Source organism: Episyrphus balteatus, chromosome 4 (genome assembly GCF_945859705.1).
Source record: "Episyrphus balteatus chromosome 4, idEpiBalt1.1, whole genome shotgun sequence".
Lineage (NCBI taxonomy): Eukaryota > Metazoa > Arthropoda > Insecta > Diptera > Syrphidae > Episyrphus > Episyrphus balteatus.
The window spans coordinates 44372893-44386212 of NC_079137.1; the positions used below are offsets into that span (position 1 = coordinate 44372893).

Consider the following 13320-nt stretch of genomic DNA (forward strand, 5'->3'; position numbering starts at 1 on the left):
AAATTTAGTAAACTTAAGATTTGTAGTCACAGCACATTAAAAACCGTCACAGGGTGACCATTTTTTCGATTATTATTTTCGAATGCCCATAACTCACAAAATATATTGCTACGATTTTTAAAAATTATTTTTCTGATAACTGTCACCACCTACCCTATCTACTGTTTTCGTTTCGACGTTGAATTTTGGGACATCCTGTATATCTCTAATATATCACTCCTTGAAAAAATGAATAGCTAAAACTTAAAATTAAAATTAAAATCCAAACTAAATGCGTTTTGTATTTATTTATAATTTTGAGTTTCCATTGATTAAATCAGTTTGAAATGTTATATCGAAGGAAATATTTTCAAGTTAAAAATAAAAATTCAAAAATTATTCATATGTATGATATAATTCATATTTTAATTATATTTCTCACAATGGTTTTGAAATATTGACAAAATTCGCATAATAATTTTCAAGAAATATTATAACATCAATGTTTTTTTTTTAACAATGACCCTGGTTTTGAATTATGAATCACAAATAACAACACAGCTCATTGTTACTCCAAACAACTGCGAAATAACTCAAACAAAGGTTACTCAGTTATAGCCACTCCTCTTGAACCGGAAACAAAATATCTAATATGTAATTGACAATATACCGAAGTCGACATTTCCACTTTGCATTTTAAAGTAACTTTTTCCCATATTCAATTTCAATCTGCGTATAGAAAATAGAGAAATGAAATTCCAGAAAACACATCAGAGAGATAAAAATCTTTGCAATAACATCAAAGAATGAACCTGCAGCAGCAATATGGTATAGCAGCAACACCCATCTAATTAAAGCAACACCCGCTTTAGCGCTATCAGTGATTTCGTATCTTTTTATGCATCCATTTACCTCCTTTTATTCCCCCATCATAATTATATTATTATTATTGTTGTTGTTGTTTTTGTATGGAAGCCAGCAACTGAACTAATAACCGTTTTTGTTGGTTGAGGTTGAGTGTGTGTTTCACCTTATTCACAAGTTGTACATAGAAATGTACGGAAACAATGCGGAACACCATCATCGTCGTATAGAACAATTTTTTCTATTTTCAAATATGGCAACGTTTGAGTTTCCACTGTGTCACACTTTGTCACTTTTAGCTTCCCCCCCCTCAACTATTATCTTGATTTTAAGTTTGCTTTGTTTTGCATTCCAGAACATGTCGTCAGCGTACAGTTGTTGTTGTTTTACGTTGTCGTCGACTTTGTCGTGTGGGGGCTTTCATCAAAAATATTACTCATTAACCTAAAAAAAAAAAACATGACAGTTTTAGCCACAAGAAGCTCAGAGGTAGAACAAAATAAAGGGCATGTTTCATTTGGAACGTGTTTTAGTGAACGTTTTAAAACTATACTCCACTTGTGCGCAGCACGATGACGACTTGAGTAGACCGCTTTTTGGGGTTAACAGTCTTGGAGGTGGTTTGAGATCTTAATACTTAATAGCATACTACCATCGTTGTCGGTATAGTGCAATGCTGATATTGCGTCTAGTAGTATGTATTTTTTTATAGATTCACTTTCTATGTCAGCGGGGTAATGGGAAATAAGTTGTCATATCAGCAGTTTTGTATGTTAAGGTTGAAGAACTGAACTGGATACTATGTCAATCGATAACTACCACCCCACATTGCCCAACCACGAAGAATAACAACTTTTCACGAGTATTGTATTTTTTTTTTTTTGTTTTATTGGTTTTGTTTTCTTTCCTCTGGCGCCATTCAACGTCGTCGTGTGTCGTTGTCTGCGTAGACGTCAAGGCGGAAAAAGGAAACTATTTTCTATATTGTAGCTCTATTCAGCAGAAGCATGTCAAAATATAATTTAAAATGTAAAATAACAAAAATATAAGAACGCGTTTTATGATATTGGTATAGTTTTTTTTTTTTTCATATTGTAATTGCAAATGAAACACTGGCTTATACAAAATGGATAGGTAAATAATTGAGACTGAGTGTAGGAATAGGAATTAAATAGAAATGGTGTCAAAGTTGTTATAGATAATAGAAATAGAATTTGAGTCGGAATAGTTATTCAATTAATATGAATTTAATTTAATTGAAACACACCTATAACTGCATTCCACAAATATTTTTTTGTGGAAAATATTTACTTTCGATGTCATGTTGTTAAAATAAGTATGTATTCGGGTTCATGAAACCGTTAAAAAGAAGTGAATTTGAGAATTTAACAAAATGAAATATCCTTGGAGAGGCCATTTAAAAAAAAAAATTATAAATAAAAATGGTCCAATATGGCTTCCTTGGGGAACTCCAAATAAAACGTCAATTTCTTTAGACACACTCTTCTTAATGATGAAAAACTGTTTATGTGTTTGTAAATATGGTTGATATGATTGAATCCACTCAAGAAAACTATATTTAACTTATTTAATTAACAGTATAAAAAGACATACTCTGTCAAATGCTTTATTAAGAACACTGGTCAACAAGGTTTTTGCCACAACAACCAAAATATACTTTTCTAGTAGTTTTTGATGTGCTGAACTCGAATCTGAAGTCAAAAAATTGTTATTGGCCTCCGTTTCTGAAATATTACCGTTAGGAAATGTCAAAAAAACGTTATTTTGACTGATTTCGAGGTTATGTTTTTATGTGGGGCAATTCATTATGAATAAATTTGTAACGGTGGCTATAAGAACTAGTTCTATTCTTTCAAAAAATGTTTAAATCTTTTCGATATCTCTTTTACTGCCCGAGATATTTAAAATTTAAGCAGCGGTCTTTGAATCAGAAACAACACTGGCCAACCAAATTAAACTTTTTTTGCCACAACAACCAAAATATACTTTTCTGAAGGTTTTTGAGTTGTTGAGCTCGAATCCGCAATCAGAAAAATTTTATTAGCCTTAGTTCTTGAAATATTACCGTTATAAAATGCAAAAAAAGGTTTTTTTTATAACGGTTATATTTAAAAAACGGAGGCTAATAGAATTTTTCTGATTGTGGATTCGAGTTCAGTTACCCAGAAACCTTCAGAAAAGTATATTTTGTTCTTGTAACAAAAATTCTGTGACCAGTGACTGAATTTTTAGATTAAGTTTAGTTTCTCTTTGGCTTATTAACTGAAACTTAAGATATCTCGAGCAATAAAAGAGATATCGGGAAAATTTAAACAGTTTATGAAAGAAGAATATCTGTTCTTATAATCACCCTTACAAATTTATTTATAATGAACTACCCCACATAAAAACAGAACCTAGAAAACAGCCAAAATGACATCTTTTAGCATTTTATAACGGTAATATTTCAAAAAACGGAGGCCAATCAAATTTTTCTGACTTCAGATTCGGATTCAGCATTCAGCAACTACTAGAAAAGTATATTTTGGTTCTTGTGGCAAAAAAAAGTCAAATTTTGTTGACCAGTCTAATCAGCGCAGAAAAAATCAATTTTTAGAAAATTTTTAAGATTAAAAAAATGTGTTTATGTTGCTCCGGAGTAATTAATCTTTGGTAATTAAATTGAAAATGCTTGCAGACTACCTACTTTCTTAAATAATTTATATTTAACCTAGAAAGTTTTGTGATTTCTCAATATAGTTTACGACCATTAAAAATGCAGTTTTTTTTAATAATGAAAAGGAAAAAAAACTACCACACACTAAAATAGATACCAAAAGTCTGAAGAACGAAAATGTAACATTTTATCGGCCCCTAATGCACTTAAAATGTTTAGTTATTTAGTTTTCAAAATAAATCTTACGGTTTTAAGGAAATGAAAAACCGCCTTTTAACTTAATCTTTTGATTGAGTAAAATGAAGCCATCTATTTTGATAGAACATTTATTAAAAAAAACTGCATTGCATCGCACTTTAATTAACAAATATTCGGAAATGAATGACTTATACAGGGTGTCCCAAAAGTAATGGATCAAACGAAATATGCTGATAGGCCAACCTTAGGGCTCTCAGAATTTGGTAACTTGTTCATCCCAAATCCTTACGGTTTTCGATTAAATGCAGTTTTTGTGAAATTTCGAAAAATCCCGACTTTGCAACAGTATTTTGCTTCCTCCGCTCATAATTGATTTTTGTTTTTTACAATTCTTTCACTAAAACATTGCCTAATAATAAGAAATAATTAATTAATCAAAATATTTTTTATTTCATACGCCATTTTGCTGCAAATTAATTAACAGTTCCATGTTTTATAAAAACTCAATTTCTTTCTTTTATTTCAGAGCAACACCCTGAAAAAAATTTGTATGGTGTGGCAGTGGTTTATTATTTTGAAAACTTGTCGTGTTATTGCAGTTTTCAAAAATGTATACAAATTTCCAAAGTTGAAACTAGAACGAAAGATATTACATTTTGAATGCAAAAAAACAGACGTTTTCAGAGCAAAATAACAAACAAAAATCGAGGCTTTTGTTCAAAAACAAATAAACAAACAACAGTCGAGAAAATGTGTTTATTTTTCTTTGTTATTTTTCTCTGAAAAGCCCTGTTTTGTTGCTTTTAAATTGTAATATCTTCAGTTCCAGCTTCAACTTTGTAAACTTTTATACATTTTTGAAAACTGCAATAACACGACAAGTTTTCAAAATAATAAACCACTGCCACACCATACAATTTTTTTCAGGGTGTTGCTCTGAAATAAAAGAAAGAAATTGAGTTTTTATAAAACATGGAACTGTTAATTAATTTGCAGCAAAATGGCGTATGAAATGAAAAATATTTTGATTAAATAATTATTTGTTATTATTAAGCAATGTTTTAGTGAAAGAATTTTAAAAAAACAAAAATCAATTATGAGCGAAGGAAGCAAAATACTGTTGCAAAGTCGGGATTTTTCGAAATTTCACAAAAACTGCATTAAATCAAAAACCGTAAGGATTCGGGATGAACAAGTTACCAAATTCTGAGAGCCCTAAGGTTGACCTATCAGCATATTTCGTTTGATCCATTACTTTTGGGACACCCTGTATATCTCGAACAAACAATTTAAATGAAAATATTCGGCTGTAGACTATTATGAACTTTTTTATATCATAAAAATCGGTGTAAATTTCCTTAATATGTGACAAGTGTAGGAAAAAAATGATGAGACCGCATCCAAATCCCAATGCATACTGAATACACTCCGCGAAATAATTATAAGGACAAATTTATTTAATTCGTCTTAAGATATGTAAAGGATATTATTTTTTATTTCTTTTATGAATAAGGAGACATGTATATGGGGGATTGTTTCCCACCATTTGTTTTTATTTAATTCATTAGAATACAATAATACAGTTATTTTTTCCGGGTCTGGAGCGAAATAATTATAAGGACACATCTGATTTTTGCACTAAAAGTGAGATTTAGCGAGATGAAATGTAAACAAAAGTAAGCAAAACAGTTAGAAAATTAATTTAAACCCATTATAACCATTTCAAAAGTAAAATGTTTCGGTTATTTTAAAATAAGGCGTGAAAAACCCCTGATCCAGGCAGAAATGGGCAAAATCGAGGCCTACCATGAATAGGGCTTGTGTAAATGGGAAAAACTGGAGGACTAGAAACGTCCGATTGTGTAATTGATAATTTAATTTACAAAGGTGGCATGTATGGTTAACTAAAACGATCAGGGAGGAAGCCTTTGGTCGAAGAGAGAGCCAAAAGTCACAAAAAATGAAGTATTTTTCGTGAGAATTTGACAGCAAGAGAAATTTTCGAGAAAATGAAATTGAAAGTGAGAGTATGTTGAGTGCACTAAATAATGGAGGTCAACTAAGCCCATTCCTACGAAGGTAAATGGTGAAAACCGGTGGTCTTGCCGAGACATAAACTTGCCCGCCTTCGCCTCGGCAAAAAGCATAGGTTCTGGGATGAAAAACATAACGGTTTTTCCATTTTTCATCCCAGAACCTATGCTTTTTGCCGAGGCGAAGGCGGGCAAGTTTATGTCTCGGCAAGACCACCGGTTTTCACCATTTACCTTCGTAGGAATGGGCTTAGTTGACCTCCATTATTTAGTGCACTCTCACTTTCAATTTCATTTTCTCGAAAATTTCTCTTGCTGTCAAATTCTCACGAAAAATACTTCATTTTTTGTGACTTTTGGCTCTCTCTTCGACCAAAGGCTTCCACCCTGATCGTTTTAGTTAACCATACATGCCACCTTTGTAAATTAAATTATCAATTACACAATCGGACGTTTCTAGTCCTCCAGTTTTTCCCATTTACACAAGCCCTATTCATGGTAGGCCTCGATTTTGCCCATTTCTGCCTGGATCAGGGGTTTTTCACGCCTTATTTTAAAATAACCGAAACATTTTACTTTTGAAATGGTTATAATGGGTTTAAATTAATTTTCTAACTGTTTTGCTTACTTTTGTTTACATTTCATCTCGCTAAATCTCACTTTTAGTGCAAAAATCAGATGTGTCCTTATAATTATTTCGCTCCAGACCCGGAAAAAATAACTGTATTATTGTATTCTAATGAATTAAATAAAAACAAATGGTGGGAAACAATCCCCCATATACATGTCTCCTTATTCATAAAAGAAATAAAAAATAATATCCTTTACATATCTTAAGACGAATTAAATAAATTTGTCCTTATAATTATTTCGCGGAGTGTATATGAGTATTAGAATTTGGATACGAATATCTTCTAAACGGTTAAATCAATCGATTTAATACTAAGAACCTTTTTTGTAGAACGTTTGAGCCCCTACAAGAAAATTTAATTAATTTGATAAAAATCAATTCTCAGTGAATAAAAAATAAAAAATGAAATAGTAGGAAATAATTTTATGAGTTTTTTTACTTTGATTATATTAATAAAAAAAGCATAGAAGACTTGTAGAACAATCTGTTTTCTACGAGAATATGTCTTGCCCGTTTAATTATTATAGTTGTTCAATTTGTTTCTCAAAATTTGGACCTCGAATATCTTTAAAACGGTTAGATAAAGGAAAAAAGTGTTTCAAGCCTTATTTGTAGAGCGTTCAATTTCCTACAAGAATATGGAAGGAAATTTTTTAAAAAGTCTATTGATAAAAGAATGATCTTTTTTTTAATAAAGAAAAGATTGTTGTAAAAATGAAAAACTGCAAAGTGGAGGATCTTCAAAATAAATATTAAGAGCTCATATTTGATGAGTATATTCTAGAGGTGCTTAGAAATCGATTTTTGAAGTATAAAATAAACTTTTTGACCCACCCTAATGTACATAGTTCATTTTTGTTTATAAAGATACAAATATTTTTATTAGCTTGAAATAAAAAAAAAATTATTTCAAAATAGTCACTATGGCGTATACGTACTTTTTGCACTTTTTTTCATGCTTTCATTTAAATGCCTTCTAAGTATGAACACTCATCTAGAAACATTGTTTATAACAAAGTGAAGTTCATAAAAGATGATGTATAGTGTTTGAATCTTGCAACACAACAAGAATACCCTTTCCTTTAAAACTACAACAAAATAAATTAAATAACAGTTGGGAGTTTATTTTCCCAACTTTAACTCTTCTCTGTGGTACGGAAGATGTCTCCTTCAAAGCTTTCTTAAATATGATCAAGATAGAATAGAAACCCAATAGTGCTGGAAAGTGATTGGAAATTTTTCCAATCCTTTTTAATCTAAAAAAAAAAAAAAAAAAAAAAAACAGACAACAGTATGATCATTAAAAAGAAACAAAACCTTCCATTCTGTTGAAATTGTTGTGTGCTTGAAATTGTATGTGCAGCTTTTATGAAAAAACAACTCTTTTAATACTAAAAACTTTAGCCCCCAAAAAAAAACTCAAGCTGTATGTGCAGCAATATGAGTAGAATTTATTTCGATTGATTAAAATCCTGATTTTCATTTTTAATCCTTAAAAATATGCAGTCTGTTAAATAAAATATTATTCAATGATTTATGCGAAAGTAAATATTTTCCTCTTGAACATTGGGTAACTATTCGCCTCTGTAAACGTCAATCATTTTATAACAATATTCAAAAGCATAATCCTCTGAGCTCATAAAAGCTAATCGAAACCCATTCGATTCTTACGATATGTTTTACTAAGGAAAACATGTATCTACATTGTGTCATTTAAGATTTCAAAAAATTCAAATATGCACATGCGAAACTATTTTTTTTTCTATACTCTAAGATTGTAAAATGTAAAGGTTGTCAAGATTCAAGATTTCAAGAATGCCAATGACGACAACGTTGCTAGAACGTCGTCAGTTCAATATGTAACCAATTCTATAGCTATCCATGTATTCATCTATATCTATTGTAATAATTTTTGCCGCCATGGTTCTTCGTTTTTTCCGTCTCTGATGTACGTTTTTTTCTACCGCTGCTGAACCAAAGTGCACTCAGTCACACAAAATTGAAAATTTACTGCAAAATTTAAATTTATTCCGCATAAATCGATGTAAGTTAGGTTTGCTGACTTGGGTGTTGGTATTATACAAGTATTTGTTGTTGTTGGTTTTTTCGATTAGATACTCTATCTTTTGCTAGTAGCCACAGAGACAAAATGTTCAGAAAACTAAAACAAACAAACTAAATAAAAAAATGTATTTATTCAATTTTTAGTTTGTTTCTTCTTCTTCTTTGGGTTTTTTGCTTTTTTTGTTTGTTAATTTTTTATTGCTAGTTCATGTGGTGACATTCAAGTTGGCATCAGCAGCCAACGATGTGCAACGAGGTGGTCTGAACTGATTTCGATGTGCATGAATTACATGGAACATGTTTTTTTATATTTTTTTTTTATTTTTCTCTTAATTCCATAGAGTACTTATATGTACCTAGGTTGTGTGCTGTGTGGTATCAATTTTCTTGTTCATTTCATACACTGCAGAAAATAAATTTACATATTTTTTGAATTTCGATAAATTTCAGTCAGAAAGGAATTCAAGTGAGGAGAATGTGCTAAAAGGCTAAAAATTCGCTTTTGAAATATATGTACTATGATTTAGACTCGCGATTTTCATGAAGTTGAATTTGGCATCATATAAAAAAAGAAATTTTAGCAAAATTGTTTTTGAAAAGTTAATTTGCAAACTTAAAACTTAAAAATACAACTTTTTTTTTACAATTACATACTGAAAAAAAAATTCTGAAAATTCTTCAAAATCTTTGATTTTATTTTTTGAGAAAGCAAATAAATTAAAACATTAGGCAGATCAATTACTTATATTTTTGTTTCACGCAATTTCGCAGCAACGCATTTTTCTGAATTTCGAACTTTTCTTTCGTGAATTTGTTAAATTTGAAAGTAGTTATTTGAATAACTTGTGCATTTTTGCGTCAAGTTATCCGATCCAAATATTAGTGAAATTGGAAATTTATTTGCAAAGTTTTTAGACAACAAAAAAAAAAAAGAACCTACAAAAATTTGTTTCGGTGAACACGTAGTTTTTGAAATATTTTCATAATGAGATCTCAAAACAAGAAAGTTCGAGCTTTAAAAACGTTTTTTTTTATAATTCGAGTAGGTACGAGCATTAGAGATGTACAACTGTCATTTGAAAAACTTAAAAAATTAGTATTTTTGGTCCCTTAATTTTTTTGCTCTGGTGTACCAATTTAATATTGCATTTCTTTTATTAACATGCATTTTAAGAACAAAAAAAGTAATTAAAAAAAATATCTTCTTATAAATATATTTTTTGAAAAAAAAAAAAATTTGTTGGTAGGTATGCAATTTTGTAACAATTTAATCTATTTATATCCAAATCAAAATTTAAAAAAAAAAATCAAAGTCCCGTTTTAAAAAATTTGTTTTACAAAAAAAAAATTATTTTTTTTAATCCCAAAATTTAACTTCTGAAAATTTTATTTTGACTTTTATTCAAGCTTTATATAAATTAACTTAGACCAAACAAGTTAAACTCAGTATACAAGATGAAAAATGTATTTGTCTTGTATTTTATCCAACCACAACATCGCCGTTTAATTATTTTTTTATGTACAGTTTGCAAAGTGTCGGTCTTTTTTACAGTGCAGTTTAATTTTGTCCTTTAAATACAAAAGAAAATCAATACACGGCAATGAAAAACTATTTTTACTTTATAATTGAAACCTTAAACCAAGAATGAATCACATTTAAATTTTCCTCCTATCGTTCCAGTGAAATCAGAAATAAATAAATAAAATAAATGTTTATCGGTTTATTTTCGTCATGGCATTTCAAGATCAAGGTTTTTTAAACATGTACTAAAAAATTTCCACATTTACCAATGTAAAAAAATGCCCTTGTTTTATTAGAATAAAAAAAAAAAAACTTCTTGGCAGCGGTGGGATTCGAACCCACGCCTCCGAGGAGACTGGTGCCTTAAACCAGCGCCTTAGACCGCTCGGCCACGCTACCACATGACGATATAAATTCAATAACGGTTCTCGAAATTAGAACTATTTTTTGTTGTTGAAGTTCTAAATATAGATCTCTTTTTTCTACACCTAAGTACATAAATTTTCTCATTTTTATTTTAAAACAAAACAAAAACAAATTATTCTAGAAATTATGTTTTCTTTGCCAATAAAATTAAAAAAAAATATGAGTAACTCCCTACATTCCTACTGGGCTTTCTTATTTTTGGAGCAAATCAGTGGAAACATTTATTATGGAATTATGAACATCATCGCCAATAAATAATTTATTCTTTATGATCTTTAGCCATAAAAAATTATAACAAATAGGAATACGAATATTGTACCTATAACTTGTTTATTTTTTGTGGTGCCTAAATGCAAATATAAATGTTTTGCATGAAAGTAAAATCAATCAAAAATGTGTGCATTAAATAGGTAGGTCCATATAGGCATTTGCCGACTTTTTTTTAATTTCCTTGCAATTTTTTTTTTAATTTTTCCAAACAAAATTTTTTTTGTTGCAATTTACGTTTGCAATAATAGTTTGTATACCTACTCTCAGAAAAAAAAATCAAATTTATAACTTAATTGTAACCAAGGGCTCCAAGCAGCTAAAGTTTCTTAAGGGGACAGCAGGAGGTTTTGGTCATTTAAAATTTTTGGAACTGTTTGTTGACTGGAATTGAATAATTATTGTTCAACGAGCAAAAAATCTTGTTATTATAAAAAAAAACATCAGATGTTTGGAAGCACGGGTTAGAATGAAGTTAGAGACTTCTAAATACGGGAATATTTTTGTTATTTATTTCTAACCATATGAGTCTCTGGAAGCATACAAATTCTAAACAAAAAAAAATAAGAAGCACCCAAATTATCAAATACACATTTTCTAAAATAATATGGCAAAGGTATTTTTTAAGAATTCAGTTCAATTTAAACAATGAAATTGCACCAAAATGACATCATTTTCAACTTAACACGCCTGATTATCGCAAATCCGACTTGATTTTTCATATATACATATTCATATACAGTGGACTCTCGCTAACTTGAACATACGATAACTTGAACAATCCAATAACTTGAACATCCTATTTTCTTGAACTTTTTTATTGCTGACTCTATAAGTTGAATAATTTAAGTATTTGAAGCTCTGTAACTTGAACAAAAAAAAATGTATTTGAACAGAAGTTTGAATTTCTTCAATGTAGGTTACTACGTTCGTAATCGTGTTTTGCGTCATTTACATTAATTTATAATAACAAATTGAATTCATACTTTTTTATATGTTCCAGTAACTTGAACAATCCAATAACTTGAACAGGCCTGGTTTTGTATGTGTTCAAGTTAGCGAGATTCCACTGTATTCATGTAAGGAATATTTTTTTTTTTTTAACCGTATATACCCTATTTAGTGAAAAATTTAAGCTGAATGAACAAGTTATGTGATCCATATAGTGGTTGAGTTACAAAAATTTTGTACAAGTTCGTAGACAAAAACAAAATTGATAATAACACTGGTCAACAAAATTTAAATTTTTTTTTGCCACAAGATCCAAAATATACTTTTTTAGTACTTTTTGGGTTGCTGAATCCGAATCCGAAGTCAGAAAAATTTAATTGGCCGCCGTTTTTGAAATATTACCGTTATTAAATGTTAAAAAACGTCATTTTTGCTGTTTTCGAGGTTCTGTTTTTATGTGGGGTATTCATTATAAACAAATTTGTAAAGGGCATTATAAGAACAGATATTCTTCTATCAAAAACTGTTTACATTTTCCCGATATCTCTTTTATTGCTCGAGATATCTTAAGTTTCAGTTAATAAGCCAAAGAGAAACTAAACTTAATCTAAAGTTTAAGTCACTGGTGACAGAATTTTTGCCACAAGAACCAAATTATACTTTTCTGACGGTTTTTGTGGTACTGAACTCGAATCCGCAATTAAAAAAATTCTATTAGCCTCCGTTTTTTAAATATAACCGTTATAAATAAAACCTTTTTTTTTGAATTTTTTAACGGTAATATTTCAAGAACGAAGGCTAATAGAATTTTTCTGATTGCGGATTCGAGTTCAGCAACCCAAAAACCTTCAGAAAAATATATTTTGGTGCTTGTGACAAACAAAGTTTAATTTGGTTGGCCAGTGTTGTTTCTGATTCAAAGACCGCTGCTTAAATTTTAAATATCTTGGGCAGTAAAAAAGATATCGGAAAGATTTATACATTTTTCAAAAGAATAAAAACAAGTTCTTGTAGGCACCGTTACAAATTTATTCATAATGAATTACCCCACATAAAAACATAACCTCGAATTCAGCCAAAATGGACGTTTTTCGACATTTTCTAACGGTAATATTTCATAAACGGAGGCCAATAACAATTTTCTGACTTTATATTCGAGATCAGCACATCAAAAACTACTAGAAAAGTATATTTTGGTTGTTGTGGCAAAAACCTTGTTGACCAGTGTTATTAAAAAGAAAAAAAAATCGGTATTCAATATGAATGAACTGAAGACGTTGTTTGAAAAAAAAAATTTCAATCACAAAAACTCACAACCAGAAATTTCGAGCTTTAAAATCCTTCTTTTTAAATTCCAGTACGACCAATTTTAAGCGAAACACAGTCACTTAAAAAAATCAGTCACAAAAAAAATATTTGTAGGTATCCCTTAATTTTTTCCACTAAATTGTAAAAAAAAACTACACAGAATTTTTCGATGTCTGTTTTTTTGACACAATCATCTTTAGAAAATTGGAAACCCAATTTTTCTTAAGAGGCAAATTAAGTATTAAGGAAAGATTAACTAAAAAACTTTTCAAAAACCAACTTAATCAAATTCAGACAGAAATACAGGGGACAATTAGAGCCGTTTTCTTCACCAAAAGTTGAAGTCAACTTGAGGATTTTTATTTTCAACTTGTGATTTTGTTTTTCTTCACTCAAAGTT

General features: G+C 29.7%; 1 protein-coding gene and 1 non-coding gene across 2 annotated transcripts in view; one reads left to right on the forward strand and one right to left on the reverse strand.

Moving 5' to 3' along the window:
• LOC129920274 (SH3 domain-binding protein 5 homolog) overlaps nucleotides 1–13320 on the forward strand; it is a 75129-nt gene that overhangs the window by 15774 nt on the left and 46035 nt on the right. The window lies entirely within an intron of this gene.
• Nucleotides 10286–10367, reverse strand: Trnal-aag (transfer RNA leucine (anticodon AAG)). Its single transcript has one exon. It is a non-coding gene; the product is annotated as a tRNA-Leu (tRNA).